Raw genomic sequence first — 16,029 nt, 5'->3', positions numbered from 1 at the left:
AGTGACAATAGTGCCAGGTTGAGAAGCTCTGGGACAGCCTGGCAGACTGAATCTGGACAGGAGCCAGAACATATCTGAGAGCTCATAACCGGGAAACGAAACTGTGTAGCCATCAGCCCAGAAGGGCTGGATCAGATTAATGACCGAGCGCTCCCCTAATCTTTGCCCGGACCCTCACCTTCACCTTTGGACCAACCAGACAAAGCCAAACATGTCCCCCCTACCCAACCACAAAGGGTGTCCCTGCTTCCTGTGTCAACCAGTCTCCAATCAGGGCACTTTTTTCTTTTATAAAGCTGTCAGCTCCCTGGTTTGACAAACTCAGTCGATTATCGACAGGGGTGGTCTCACTACAGCAAGAATAAATATTTGCCACTCTAGAAAACAGTGTGGAAGTTCCTCAAAAAATTGAAAATAGAACTACACTATGACCCAGCAAGTGCACTACTAGGTATTTATCCAGAGGATACAGGAGTGCTGATTTGAAAGGACACATACACCCCAATGGTTATAGCAGAGCTATCGACAATAGCCAAAGTATGGAAAGAGCCCAAATGTCCATTGATGGATGAATGGATAAAGAAGATGTGGTCTATATATACAATGGAGCATTACTCGGCAACCAAAAAGAATGAAATCTTGCCATTTGCAACAACCTGGATGGAACTGGAGGGTATTATGCTAAGCAAAAAAAGTCAGTCAGAGAAAGACATATCACATGACCTCACTCATACATGGAATTTGAGAAACTTAACCGATGAACATATGGGGAAGGGAAGAAAAATGAGATAAAAACAGAGAGGGAGGCAAGGGCACCGGGGTGGCTCAGTCGGTTAAACCTCCGACTTCGGCTCAGGTCATAATCTCACGGTTTGTGGGTTCAAGCCCTGCATCGGGCTCTGCACTGACAGCTCAGAGCCTGGAGCCTGCTTCAGATCCTGTGTCTCCCTCTCTCTGCCCCTCCCCTGCTCGTGCTCTCTCTCAAAAATAAATAAACATTAAAAAAAAAAAAGGGGGGGCATCTGGGTGGCTCAGTTGGTTGAGTGACCAATTTTGGCTCAGATCATGATCTCACAGTACCTGAGTTCGAGCCCCGCATTAGGCTCTGTGCTGACAGCTCAGAGCCTGGAACCTGCTTCAGATTCTGTGTCTCCCCCTCTCTCTCTCTGCCCCTCCCCTGCTCATGTTCTGTGTCTCTCTCTCTCTCAATAATAAATAAACATTTGGGGCGCCTGGGTGGCGCAGTCGGTTAAGCGTCCGACTTCAGCCAGGTCACGATCTCGCGGTCCGTGAGTTTGAGCCCCGCGTCGGGCTCTGGGCTGATGGCTCGGAGCCTGGAGCCTGTTTCCGATTCTGTGTCTCCCTCTCTCTCTGCCCCTCCCCCGTTCATGCTCTGTCTCTCTCTGTCCCAAAAATAAATAAACGTTGAAAAAAAAAACTAAAAAATAAATAAATAAACATTTAAAAAAATTTTAATGTTTATTCATTTTTTGAGAGAGAGAGAGAGAGAGAGAGAGAGAGAGAGAGAGACAGAGTGTAAGTGAGGGAGGGGCAGAGAGAGAGGGAGACACAGAATCCAAAGCAGGCTCCAGACTCTGAGCTGTCAGCACAGAGCCCGACGTGGGGCTCGAACCCATGAACTGAGAGATCATGACCTGAGCAGAAGTGGGACACCCAACCGACTCAGGCGCCCCAAACATTAAAAGATTTAAAAAAAAAAAAAAAACAGAGAAAGGGGCAAACCATAAGAGACTCTTAAATACAGAGAACAAACTGAGGGTTGATGGGGGGAGGGGAAAAGGGGTGATGGGCATTAAGGAGGGTACTGGTTGGGATGAGCACTGGGTATTGTATGTAAATGATGAATCTCTGGGTTCTACTACTGAGGCCAACACTACACTGTATGTTAACTAACCTGAGAATTAAAAGAATAAATATTTGAATATTTACTCATTCTCATTTGGGAGTGATCTTCAATGATTTCTACAAACCTGATACCGAGGCCATATTTAAATTTCTCAAAACAGGGGCACCTGGCTGGCTCAGTCAGTAGAGCATGTGATGCTTGTTCTCAGGGTCGTAAGTTCAAGCCCCCACACTGGGTGCAGAGATCACTTAAAAAAAAGTCTTTAATTTCTCAAAATACCTTGTCAACGCTGGTTGTTGGAATCAGCATCCCAGCAACAACCACACAGCAGAGGCTACCGAGGTTACCTAATTCCTCCACCCCTCCCACAGTTATCAGAGAGATAATGGTCTGCTTGTAAGAATATTTCCTCATCCATTATCACAAACAAAATAGTGATAGCTGAGGAAGTAGACTCAATCTTTTCTTGGTCAGAATAAAGAACTCAAGGGTGCTTGGGTGGCTCAGTCAGAGGACCACGAGATTCTTCATCTCTAGGTCGTGAGTTCGGGCCCCAAGTTGGGTGTAGCTATTAAATAAATAAACTTAAAAAAAAAAAAAGAAGAACTCTATGTCCTTGTTTATTCCAACAATAACAAAAAATGAGTCTACTTATTCTTTTGGGGGTAATTTTTTTTTCAGTTTCCCATCGGTTTTTAAACTTTTATGATTTTTTTTAATGTTTATTTTTGAGAGAGAGAGACAGAGCATGAGCAGGAGAGGGGCAGAGAGAGAGGGAGACACGGAATCTGAAGCAGGCTCCAGACTGTCAGCACAAAGCTCAACGTGGGGCTCGATCATGACCTGAGCCGAAGTCGGACACTTAACTGACTGAGCTACCTGGGTGCCCCATCTATTTATTTTTTGAGAGACAGAGACAGCAAGCCAGGGGGGAGGGGCAGAGAGAGAAGGAGAGAGAAATCCCAAGCAGGCTCTGAGCTTTCAGCACAGAGGGCCTAATGTGGGGCTCCAACTCACGAACCATGAGATCATGACCTGAGCCAAGACCAAGAGTTGGTCGCTTAACCGACTGTGCCCCACCGACCATGGATTTTTTATTAAGTTTAATTCCCCTCTTCTTTCTAATGTTCATTTTTGAGAGAGAGACACACAGAGAGCCGGAGTGGGGGAGGGGTGGAGAGAAACGGAGACAGAATCTGAAGCAGGCTCCAGCCTCTGAACTGTCAGCACAGAGCCTGACACGGGCCTCGAACCCACAAACTGCGAGATCATGACCTGAGCCGAAGTGGGACGCTTTACCCACTGAGCAACCCAGGCACCCCTGGATTTTTTAATATGCCCTTAAGAGTACAGAGCATCCATTGATTGCCTGGGACGTCACTCCAGAGTGCAAGTTTTACATGATCAGGAACTTCCTTGTGCTTGTGCCCCATCCCAGTTTGCAGAACAGACCCCTTCACCAAGTTTTCCAAAACGTTCATGAAAGAAAGAAACAAGAGGAGAGGGAGACTGGTTGATTCGTCCAACGCCTTTCTAGAGCCTTGGGATAAGAAGCCTCACTTAGATCTAAGCCCCTCCCACCACGTACCAGCCCAGCGTGGCCCAAACCTGCCGACAGGACTAGAAGCACCTGGGGAACTTGCAAAGCCCAGGTTGCAGGAATGGAGGGCGTGTGGTCCCCAGAAGCGGACGAAAGTCTACCCAGGACTGTATTTAAACAAGGCTCAAAGCGCAAGAGAGACACTAAAGCCTGAATGGTCCGGAGGGGTGCACCTCTTGAGAAGAGTTGGAGAATCCCCAGAGCAAGTTCCCAGGGTGAGCCGCAGGGGAGGGCTGGGGCAGCGGGTGCTGGAGGCCAAGGGCTGGAGCCCACCCGGGTGCGTGCCAGACTGGGAACCCCAGGTTGGGGGTGGGGGGAAGGGGTTCCATTCCCAGCCCCAGGGGTGGGGATACTCGGAGACCCTGAAGCTGGGTTTGCATCCTGCCTTCTCCCCTGGCCACCGATGAATGGGGGAGACTGTCTCCACTGTGGGGACCTGCTTGCCCTATTACCGTGTGTGCTCGGAGGGCATCTGCACCACCCCAGCTGGAATCCCCGTTCATCTCCACTCATTGTTTGCCTGTGGCTGAACTTCCCCCAAAACGGAACCACAACATGTGAGCGTGTGTGTGTGCGCGCGCGCGAGACTTCTTCCGTGCACGACTTCACTGCTGAGATCCATTCATGTTCAAGTGAGCACAGTATTTAACATCTTTTAAAAAGAGACTTCGGTAGGGGCACCTGGCCGGCTCAGTCAGTCGAGCATGTGACTCGCGTGGATCTCACGGTCCTGAGGTGGAGCCCCATGTTGGACGTAGAGTTTAAGAAAAAATTAAGGGGCGCCTGGGTGGCTCAGTTGGTTGAGCATCCAGAGCCTGGAGCCTGCTTTGGATTCTGTGTCTCCCCCTCTCTCTTCCCCTCCCATGCTCGTGCTCTGTCTCTCTCTGTCTCAAAATTAAATATTAAGAAAAAAAATTTTTTTTAATTAAAATCTTTATTTTTTTTTTAATTTTTTTTTAACGTTTATTTATTTTTTTGAGACAGAGACAGAGCATGAACAGGGGAGGAGCAGAGAGAGAGGGAGATACAGAATCCGAAATAGGCTCCAGGCTCTGAGCTGTCAGCACAGAGCCTGACGCGGGGCTCAAACTCACGGACCGTGAGATCATGACCTGAGCTGAAGTTGGACGCTTAACCAACCAAGCCACCCAGGTGCCCCAATTAAAATCTTTAAAAAGTAAAGTAAAATAGAGCCCTTGATAAACCTAATACCAAGTAATATTCAAATTTCCCTGATGGTCCCCCAAAGCACCTTCTTTTTTTTTTTTTTTTTTTAATTTTTTTTTTTTTCCCAACGTTTATTTATTTTTGGGACAGAGAGAGACAGAGCATGAACGGGGGAGGGGCAGAGAGAGAGGGAGACACAGAATCGGAAACAGGCTCCAGGCTCTGAGCCATCAGCCCAGAGCCTGACACGGGGCTCGAACTCACTGACCGCGAGATCGTGACCTGACTGAAGTCAGACGCTTAACCGACTGCGCCACCCAGGCGCCCCCTTTTTTTTTTTTAATGTTTATTTATTTTTGAGACAGACAGAGAGAGACAGAGCATGAACGGGGGAGGGTCAGAGAGAGAGCGAGACACAGAATCCGAGGCAGACTCCAGGCTCTGGGCTGTCAGCACAGAGCCCGACACGGGGCTTGAACTCACCGACAGTGAAATCATGACCTGAGCTGAAGTCAGCCGCTTAACCGACTGAGCCACCCAGGCGCCCCCCAAAGCACCTTCTTAAAGCTGTGGTTGAAGTCAACATCCAAGTACTATTGTGTCAGGGCTTACAAACACATGCAAACATATTCAATCGTTCCTTCCACAATTACTGAATAGATAGCTTCTGCGTGTAAGAAGCTAATAGAATGGTGAATCACTAATAAAATAGTGTAACTGGCGAGGCAATAGGATTCATACAGGAATTAAATCTGTCACAAAGTAAGCTTTCAAGGAATATTCTAGAAAAGAAAAGGAAGGAAGTCAAGAATGGCTTCCTAGTGTCCTCAGAATGGAGCCCTTTTTTTTACATCCAATCCTGCTCCGTCCCTTTCTACCACCTTCTTTTTTTTTTAATTGTTTAAACTTTATTTATTGATTTATTGAGAGAGAGAGAGCAGGGGGAGGGGCAGAGAGAGACAGAATCCCAACCAGGCTCCACACTGTCAGTGCAGAGCCCGACACCCGGTGACTTGGGGCTCCACCATCTCATGAACTGTGAGATCAGGACCTGAGCTGAAATCCAGATGCTTAGCCGACTGAGCCGCCCCGGCGTCCCCCCTTCTACCACCTTCTATCCATACACCAAACAGGCACACATGTTTTCACTGAGTTTCACAATTCCACCAAAGCTCCGTCCAGCCTGAACAGCCCCATCCAGTCTTTTCCTATTGCCCCGAATTCTCTCCTTCACCCACCATCCCCTCCTTCCCATCCTCTCGATAGGAACAGCGGCTCCTGAGGGACCTTCCTTCATTCTGTGTAGACGGCCTCCCCATTTCCAGACCTAACCCTCACTTCCCGGACAGCACCTGCCACCAGCAATTATTTCCACAGCTGTTCCCTGGGCCATTTGTCTCTCCCAAGAAGACTGTGAGTCCGCAGGCTCAGAGAGCGAGCCTGTGGGTTCTGGGGGCGTCTCCATGCTAAACCACAGAGCTGTGCTTCACGAAAGAATCGGGGGTCCTGGAGGAGTACTGAGTAGCTAGGAGGGGGCATGCCTCAGCTGAGGACTGCACTCAGGGGTGAGGCCGCCAAGAGGGGCTCTTGTTGGAGCAGGTGGAGAGCAGAAATTCCCAGAGCCAAGCTGCCAGGGTGAGCGGGACTGAGGGGGACTCAGGATGGACAGAAGTCTGAGGGTTAAGCTAAACCAAGTAGGCATGGACCGTGAACCTGGGGCTGGGAGACTCAGTCCTGGGTACCTGAGCTTCCCAAGAGACAAGTACATACTTACAGTGAGCAGTCCCTGTGTCTGTATCCGGCACCCCACAGATAGGGTTTAAGCCCTCTTTCCCTGACTTCTCACCTGATAAACGGGAATAAGGATCCCCACGGGGAGGACTGACTTTGAACAGCTTTCTTTGGGCCAACACTGGAAGGATAACGCGGAGTCTCAGGGAGAAGCTGTTATTAACATCCCCACGCTAAGAAGGGAGCTGGAGGTCAGGAAAGCGACATTTATTCATGGACACGAAACTGGGGGGTGCTGATCTTTGGGCTCTGTCCACGCTGCCCCTTAAAAGAAGCCACAAAGTGAACAGCCCCTCTGTCCCACAGGCCTTTCTTATGTCATCCAGTCCTTGAGGACATTTCCCCCACCGTGATGTCCATCGTGAGGGCTCCACTGACACCACGGATTCTATGGATCCCAGGGCAACACCAGCAAAGCCCTCGCATCCTTCCAGTGAGTAGAGCTGTCCTGGTCACTGTTCTCCCCTCTCCTGTCAGGTGGGGCTCAAACCTCTAACCCTGAAAGTGTTGAGCATAAGTTGGTAACATAGAGCCAGGGAGTAAATAAGCTTTCTCTTCCACATGCCATGTCTGTTCCATATTCTTGTCCCCTTCCTCCTCCTCCTATCTCTCCTCCCTCACCTGTTCCCCCTACCCTCCTCTGCCTCCCGTTAACCTTCCCCCAGACTCTACCCTAATCTCCATGCTGACCCCACCCTCCTCTCCATTTTTACCCTCACCTCCAGCTTCCTCTACCCACCCCCACCCCTGTCCCTCCCTCCACTGCCCTTAACCCTCCCCCAGACTCTACCCTAATCTCCATGCCTCCCCTCCCCTCCTCCCCATTCTAACCCTCCCCTCCAGCACCTTCTACCCACCCCCAACCCTGTCCCTCCCCCTGCTGCCCTTAACCCTCCCCCAGACTCTACCCTAATCTCCTTGCCTACTCCACCCTCAACTTTCTGTCCCTTCCAGCCTCCTCTCTACCCCCCACCCCTGCCCTCCCTCATCCTCCCTACTCACCCTCCTCCTCTTCTAAACCTTTACAAGCTGTAAAAACCAGTCTTTACTCACTGGCCACACAACAGGCCAAGAGAATATGCCAACCTATGGTCTAGAAACTGGGTGACCCACAGTTGGTTTGCACCTAAGTGGTTTTCCAGATGGCTAAAACCAAGAAGCACCCCCCCCCCCATCCCCCGCAAATCTGGAGGAGTTGATTATCCCATCTAGAAGACTTGAAGACACTTATCTTCCAGAAGGCCGGGCTAACAAAGTGTAAATGAGATCGGAAAGGAAGGAATAATCTTGTTATGTAACTTCTCCACCTCAGCTTCCTAATCTGAAAAACAGGAATGGTGGCAAGCCTATGACTTTGCTGCAGGATGTGGGAAGGGGGCAGGATGGCACCTAGACAGGGTGAGGAGTCCAAGCCCACTAGGCAGTAAGTAAGCCTCTTCCCCTGTTGGAATAATTGGTGGCAAACAGGGTGTATGGTTTGGGCAAGGGTCTACCCCACTCCAGGGCACCCAGAGGAAAGAAAAGGGCTAGAGCTGAGGCAAACACCCCATTTGTGTCCATAGGGTCTCCTAGTCTCTGACCCCAGGAGGAAGGGAAGACCAACCAAGGATCTGGTACGGCTGCTGTTTCTTGGTTGGCTGTTTTCTCTCCTTCCTAAGACTCAATACTTAACAAATTTCCAACTTAAGGAACTGTCTGTATTTCTCCCTAGCTTTAAAGAGGTCTAATTGACAAATTACAATTGTGCATATTTAAGGTGTACGACATGATGCTTTGATACACGTATACATTGTGAAATGATTGCCACAACCAAGCTCATTAATCCATCCATCTGGGGCGCCCAGGTGGCTCAGAGGGTGAAGCATCCAACTCTTGATTTTGGCTCAGGTCACAATCTTGTGGTTCGTGGGATCAAGCCCCACATCAGGCTCTGTGCTGACAGCACAGAGCCTGCTTAGGACTCTCTCCCTCTCTCTGCCCTTCCCCTCCACACATGTGTGTGCAGCTCTCTCTCAAAAATAAAGAAACAAAAAGCCACCCATCATCTCACATAGTTTCCATTTCGATCTATTTTTTGCAAATCTCAATTATACAATAACTACAGTCAGCAGGCTGTACATTAGATCCCCAGAACTTATGCATCCTACAAATAAGTCTGTACCCTTTAACCAGCATCTGCCCCTTTTTCCCACCCCACCCCCACCCCTGGCAACCACCATTGTCTCTGGTTCCACAAACTTGACACTTTTAGATTCCACATATAAGCAAGATCATACAGTATGTCTTTCTCTGATTTATCTTAGCATAATGCCCTCCAGGCTTATCCATGTTTTCACAAATGGCAAGATTTCCATCTTTCTGGTGGGTGAATAATATATTTTTTCAATTTTTTAATGTTTTTTTTTATTTTTTATTTTTTTTACCATTTATTTATTTTTGAGACAGAGACAGAGCATGAACAGGGGAGGGTCAGAGAAAGAGGGAGACACAGAATCTGAAACAGGCTCCAGGCTCTGAGCTGTCAGCACAGAGCCCAACGCGGGGATTGAACCCACAGACCGTGAGATCATGACCTGAGCGGAAGTCGGACGCTTAACCGACTGAGCCACCCAGGCGCCCCTTGTGGCTGAACACTATTTAAAAAACTCATGATCACACAACTATGGGCTGGAGAGGCTTCTTCAGCCAGCCCGGATGTTTATTCCTATTAATGTGCCCAGAAACACCACTACAAGAACCCACAGGGCTCCTGCATCAATCACATCCCATTAGTCCCCAAGTCAGGATCTTTCTGCCCAGGCCCAAACAATGTCCCTAACCATACAGCCTCTCAGGGAAAGGGCTGTGGCTGGCACTCTAGACTTCCAACAAGTCCCCAACCACACCTCGACCTCCCTGAGCCCAGCCGGGGCTGTGTACCTCCCCGTGGCCCATCCCCTTCCCATGTCTCCCTTCTGGGACCTGAGTAACAACAGGAGTTAGGAACGAGGCCCCTAACTGGACCCAGAGAAACAGATGGAAACTCTGATTTATGTGAAACCAGCTTCTGCCCTGGGAAAAACAGGCGCTGTCCTGAGGACGCTTTTCATGTTCACTCACCCTGATTCCCCAAATTTGGTGTAAGGACCAAAGAGCCGGGGCAGGAAAGCCTGCCACATCATGGCCAGGAGGACATGCTAGCACGGTGTCTGATGTCTGTCCCTACATCTCTGAGGTCCCCGTGCCTTACCTGCAAAGCAAGGCTCTCCGCAGGCTCTGCGTCCCCACCCCGACGTCCGCAGAGCCAGGGGCCCCCTGTCCTCAACACCCCTGTCCGTCCGGCATCCCGTCGCCCCTCCACAACCTCCGACGCCAGCTTCCTCGACGGTCCGCTCGCCTGCCCAGTGCCAGCCTCTTCAACCGGCTCCACGCCACTCGCGCCCGCATCCTGGGAATGGACGCCTCAAGTATGTCCCGGCGAACCAATCCCCGGCGCTGGTCCCGCCCATCTCCACCCCTACACACGCCCCCCCCCCCCCCCGACGTGTGGCCTGTCTCCACGCCCCCCCGACGCCCCCCGTGCGTCTCCCCGCCCCGGATGCCGGGACGCCAGCCACGCTGAGCGCACGTTTCCAGTGCAGGGCTGCTAAGCGCCCCCAGCGGCATCTTGTCTGTGACCCCAGTGGCAGTGGCGAAGCAAACATTCTCTGCAGTAGTACGGTGCCCCCTCCCCCCTCGCCCCCGTGACGCCCCGCGATGCTCCCCTTGCCAAGTCCCTGCTTCTCCTCTGCTCCAGGCCTGCGCCCCCAGGCCCCCGAGTCTCCGGGCCCCCACTCCCCGGATGCACCAACTCCAGGGCAGCCCGTCTCAGGCCCCTGGAACCTGGAACTTGGCGAGAGGTCAGAACCTGTGCGATTGGATTTGGCACAATTCGATTTCTTCCGCTAACGTGGTGTTAGGTCTGTACATCTGGATGGAGTATCTTTGCTCTGCCGCACTGCCCAGGGGAGGCTTGCGCTCTGCCCTCGCGGGCCTCTCCAAACAAACCCCGCTAAGGGAGGGTGTCACCATGCACCTCTGCCTCGGCGCCCCCTCCCTGCCCGGAGCTCTGCGTCCTGCAGCTCTCCATCCAACCACGAATTCCAGAACCCCTAGGATGCCCTAGACCTCGAGAACCAGTGGGGTCAGAGCTCCAACCACCACTAGCCCGGGCAGAAGGTACCCCCTCCTGTTTACTCCCCCTCTTTTTGCCTGCCACCACGTGTGTCTTCATCCTTCGTTTGTTCTAACTCAACACGGCCTTGCCTCCAGGGCCTCGCTCCCCAGAAGGGTCGGTTGAGTGAGGTCAGTGAGCTGTGGTGGACTATTCCCCGGGTTGTCTGTAACTGAGGAAGGCCGGCGTTTAACAGTTCACCTAAATCACCCCGTCCACCAGACCCTCTCTGGGACCCCAGAGTGTGGTTCTGCACAGTGTGCTAGGGCATCGCTTAGGTACCCGGACACCCAGGAACTCAGGTGGGGGTCTCCCCATACTGTTTGCTCCCCGAAATGCCCACCTAGTCCTGATTCTATGTCTGTTGTTTTATTATTTTCTTGTGCATTTTTAAAAAAATTTTTTTAATGCTCATTTATTTTTGAAAGAGACAGAGCGTGAGCGAGGGAGAGGCAGAGAAAGAGGGAGACACGGAATCTGAAGCAGGTTCCAGGCTCTGAGCTATCACCACAGGTCCCGACTCGGGGCTCGAACTCATGAACCGGGAGATCATGACCTGAGCTGAAGTCAGACGCTCAACCAACTGAGCCACCCAGGCGCCCCATTTTCTTCTGCATTTTAATCCCCACCCTCTCTCTTATTTTCCTCCCCACTGCAGACAACTCTTCCAGTTTCCAAGAACTACTCGTATGAGCACTTTTACTCATTTTTAGTACTTGTTTTCTAAGATGCTATCACGGGAGCATAAGTTTAGTAATTTTGAGAGACAGAGAGTGAGTGAATGGGGCAGGGGTGAAGGGCGGGGGGGGGGGGGGGGGGGAGAGAGAGAGAATCCAAAGGAGTCTCCATGCTGTCAGCACAGAGCCAGACTTGGGGCTTGATCTCCTGAATGGTGAGATCATGACCTGAGCAGAAACCAAGAGTCAAACGCTTAACTGACTAAGCCACCCAGGTGCCCTGGGAGCATAGGTTTGTAATGCGCATAACTGAAATGGTGTTTTAGGCCCCATTGTGTTTATTGTTCCTATACCCAGTTTATAAAACTGTAACGGAGTGTCCCTTTGCTTCCTGGGAGGGTTTATACGGAGCTCCCCCGGCTCTCATCTCATTGAGCAGGATGGAAATTTCTTCCCCTATCCATTTCCAGGACACTGGTTGCTTGCTTGTGTTTTAAACAAACCTGCAATTAATTTGAGAAAGTCCTTCTAGGGGCGCCTGACCAGGTCAGTCGATAGAGTGTGCAACTTCGATCTTGGAGTCATGAGTTCAAGCCCCATGACGGGTGTAGAGGTTACTTAAAAATAAAATTAAAAAAAAAAAAAAAAGTCCTTCTAATTGCTCTCCAGCAGGCTACCCCAGTCTATAACCTCTATCCCTGACCAATCCACACCATTTACCAGCTTTTGATCATTGTTTCCTTTCTGAAGGGCATACAGACAGGTCCCTTCCTTCATGGTGTTCATTTTTTTCTTTAATTTTTTTTAAATGTTTATTTTTCAGAGAGAGAGGCAGAGTGCGAGTGGGGAAGGGGCAGAGGGAGAGGAAGACACAGAATCCCAAGCAGGCTCCAGGCTCCAAGCCGTCAGCACAGAGCCCAATGCGTGACTTGACCTCATGAACTGTGAGATCATGACCTGAGCCGAAGTCAGATGCTCAACTGAGTCACCCAGGCACCCCATCCTTCTTGGTTTTCAAAATGTCCTTATTCCATATACATTTTAGAATAGTTGAGAATTTCTTGCATATTATTCTCTCTCTTTATCTCTCTCTCTCTCTCTCTTTTTTTTTTTTTTTTTTAATTTATTTTGAGAGAGAGAGAATGTGAATCCCAAGTAGGCTCCTTGCTGTCAGCAGAGAACCTGACCTGGGGCTCAAACTCACAGACCTCAAAACTATGACCTGAGCTGGAATCAAGAGTCGGACGCTTAACCATCTGAACCACCCAGTGCCCCTTTATTATTGTTTTGTATGATTTTTGGGCAAAACTTTAGCTAGTCCCCTCTGACCCACCTCAAGAAAGCCCAGTTAGCATTCTGATCAGAACTGTTTAGAGTTTACAAATGAATTTGGAAAAAGCTGCTTCTCATTAGACTTTTCCATTCATGGCTTTGTTATATCTCCCTGTATATTCAAATATTTAATGCCCCCCCATAACAGTTTACCATTTTATGCAGAATAACCTTGAAGATTATTTGCAGATTTGTTCTTAGAGTCTTAAACCTTTTTTTTTCCCTAGTTACTGGTGAATAGGTCTCTCTCTCTCTCTCTCTCTCTCTCTCTCTCTCTCTCTCTCTCTCTTTTCTAAGTAATCTCTATGCCCAACTTGGGGCTCAAACTCACTACCCTGAGATTAAGAGTCCCATGCTGTACTGACTGAGCCAGACAGGCACCCCTACTGAGGTGTGACTACATTATTTTCTTTGACTAATCTAGGATTAATTTTGCCCCATTCACGCATAAGCATGTTTTAAAATTTATTGTTACATCATATATATTTTATAAAGTCAAAAAAATTTTTTTAAGTTGATTTATGTAGGGGTGCCTGGATGGCTCTGTCAGTTGGACCTCCTGCTTCGGCTCAGGTCATGATCTCGCGATTTGTGAGTTTGAGCCCCGCCTCGGGCTCTGTGCTGACAGCTCAGAACCTGGAGCCTGCTTCGGACTCTGTGTCTCCCTCTCTCGCTGCTCTTCCCTGCACGTGCTCTCTGTCTCAAAAAAAAAATAAATAAATAAACACTTAAAAAAATTAAAAGAAAAAAAAAGAGTTGGACGCTTAAGTAATATAAAGTCAAATTTTTATCATCCTTATGTAAGTATGCATTTTATTAAGACTCCGTTTTCTTCTGGTTTTGTGGATGTGGGTAGTTTCTGAGCTGCTAGCTCCCCGGCACCACCCCCCCTCACCCCTGTTCTGTCAGCCCAGCAAAGGACAGTCTCTGCAATAGATTCTGATTTCAGGGAAGGGTTTCTGTGTCCTCTGAGGATTTTGTTTAATTCTGTTTGTTCTTCAGGACCCTAATGCTTTCCCTCTGCTTTTTTCTCCCTCCCAGACTTAGTCTGCAAAGAGTCGGGTTGCCCTTTGTTCCCTCCTTCTCCCCCGGATGCAGAGTCCTGAAGGAGCCACCCGGATGTGCATTCACAGGTAAGAACCCAGAACACAGGGAAGGGACTTGTCTGCTGGGGAACCTCCTGCATTTTCATAATCAGGATGGACTTTTCCTTTTATCTCTTCCGTGCAATTTTTTCCTGGACCAGACTTGCTCACTGCACAGGCCCAGAAGGAACATTTAGAGATTTGGATGCATTCTCTTTTTTCTTCTTAGCTCTACGTTTTGAAGTTTGGCCATTGTCTGCCTTCTAATTAACCCAACTTCCAAATGTGCCACATAGCATCGTACATCAGAGCCACCATGCCGTCTCTTACGTCCCAGGACTTATTTTTGAAGTTTGAGCATTTTGACCATCTCCATCCAGTTCTTTCCCCACCCACCACTTCTGTTAACTGCAAATCTGTTCTCTGTATCTATGTGTTCAGGGTTTTTTTTAAGATGCCACCTGTACATAAAATCATATGCTATTCATCTTTGACTTCTTTCATTTGGCCTAAGTGCCTCCAGGTTCGCCTAGGTTGTTGCAAATGGACACATGGACAGTTTATAGCTGAAAAACATACCGTTACGGGTAGAGACCACATTTTCTTTATCCGTTTGTCCATCGATGGTCACGCAGGCCGTGTCTGTGTCTTGCCTAACGTAAGTAATGCTGTAGCGAAAACGGGGCTGCAGATCATGTTACGAGACAGTCCCGGATAGATTCCCCAAAGTGGGTTTGCTGGACTGTGTGGTACTTTTATCTTTCACTTTCCGAGGTGAAACACCATACTGTTTTCCGGAGCGGCTACACCAGTGTGCATTCCCAAAAGCAGCGTGGGCGGGTTCCCCTTTCTCCGCGTCCTTGCCAACATCTGCTGTTGCCTGACTTGTTACTGTTAGGCATTCGGACAGGTGTGAGGTGGTATCTCATCGTGGTTTTGATTTGCGCTTCCCTGATGATGAGTGATGTTGAGCATCTTCTCATGTGTCTGTTGGCCACCTGAATGTTTTCCGGGAAAAATACCTGTTTCAGTCCTTGTAATCAGACTGTGTCCTGTTTCTTCCTTTTTTTTTTTTTTCTTTCTTTTTTCTGCTATTGAGTTGTAGGAGTTCTTTGTTTTGTTTTGTTTTGTTTTCAATGTGTATTTATTTTTGAAAGATAGAGACAGAGCGTGAGTAGGGAAGGGGTAGAGAGAGAGGGAGACAGAATTTGAAGCAGGCTCCAGGCTCTGAGCTGTCAGCACAGAGGCCCACACGGGGCTCAAATTCATGAACCGTGAGATCATGACCTGAGCCGAAGTTGGATGCTTAACCAACTGAGCCACCCGGTTGCTCCAAGTTATAAGAGTTCTATATATACTTTGGGAATATTTGCCCCCATTTGGTCCATTGCCTTCTCATTTTGTTGATGGTTTCCTTTGCTGCTGCTTTTTAAGTTGATGTAGTTTCACTTGTTCATTATTGCCTTTCCTCTTGGTGTCAGATCCAAAAAATTCATTGACAAGCCAATGTCAAGGAGCTGACCCCCTGGTTTCCTCTAGGAGTTTTATGGTTTCAGGGCATTATTCCATTTTGAGTTGATTTTTGCATATGGTAGACAATAGGAGCCCAGTTTCATTCTCGTGCACGTGGCTGTGCAGTTTCCCCAACACCCAAATGTGGGCTTTGAAACAAATGATGCTAGGATGTCTGATTAGCCTTGAAAGAATAAAATTGGGCCAATCCTTTACACACCACACATGAGATATACATTCCAAATAGATCAGGGATCTAAATGTAAAAAAAGAAAACCACAAATGTGCAAAAGAAAATGGGTGAATTCCTGTATTTACTGGAGGTAGGCTGAAGTTCTCTCTCTCTCTCTCTCTCTCTTCTTTTATTTTTAATGTTTTTTAATGTTTATTTTTGAGAGAGTGAGAGCAGGGGAGGGGCAGAGAGAGAGGGAGACACAGAATCCAAAGCAGGCTCCATCCAGACTCTGAGCTGTCAGCACAGCTCAAAACCGACTGTGCCACCCAGGTGCCCCAAGGAAGTTTTCTAAGTATGACTCAAAATCAACAAGCCATAAAAGCTTCATTAAAAAGGAAGGGAATTGAGGGACGCCTGGCTGGTGCAGTCGGTTAAGTGTCCAACTTGGGCTCAGGTCATGATCTCATGGTTTGTGGGTTCGAGCCCCGCATTGGGCTCTGTGCTGGTAGGAACCTGGAGCCTGCTTCAGATTCTATGTCTCCCTCTCTCTGTCCCCTCCCCCGCTTGTGCTCTGTCTCTCTCTGTCTCTCAAAAAATTAATAAATGCTGGAAAAAATTTAGAAAAAAAAAA

The 16,029-nt window shown here is 48.9% G+C and overlaps 1 long non-coding RNA gene across 2 annotated transcripts in view; it reads right to left on the bottom strand.

The window, feature by feature from the left end:
* Positions 1–9,840, bottom strand: part of LOC123382433 — a 45,311-nt gene extending 35,471 nt beyond the window's left edge. For both annotated transcript variants that reach the window (XR_006590798.1, XR_006590799.1), the window contains exon 1: positions 9,655–9,840. This is a non-coding gene — a long non-coding RNA (uncharacterized LOC123382433). The remainder of the gene's footprint in view (positions 1–9,654) is intronic.
* Positions 9,841–16,029: the final 6,189 nt, after the last annotated feature.

Source organism: Felis catus, chromosome E2, assembly GCF_018350175.1.
Source record: "Felis catus isolate Fca126 chromosome E2, F.catus_Fca126_mat1.0, whole genome shotgun sequence".
NCBI lineage: Eukaryota > Metazoa > Chordata > Mammalia > Carnivora > Felidae > Felis > Felis catus.
Note: the sequence above shows the minus strand (reverse complement) of the source record. Positions and strands in the feature narration are given on the sequence as shown.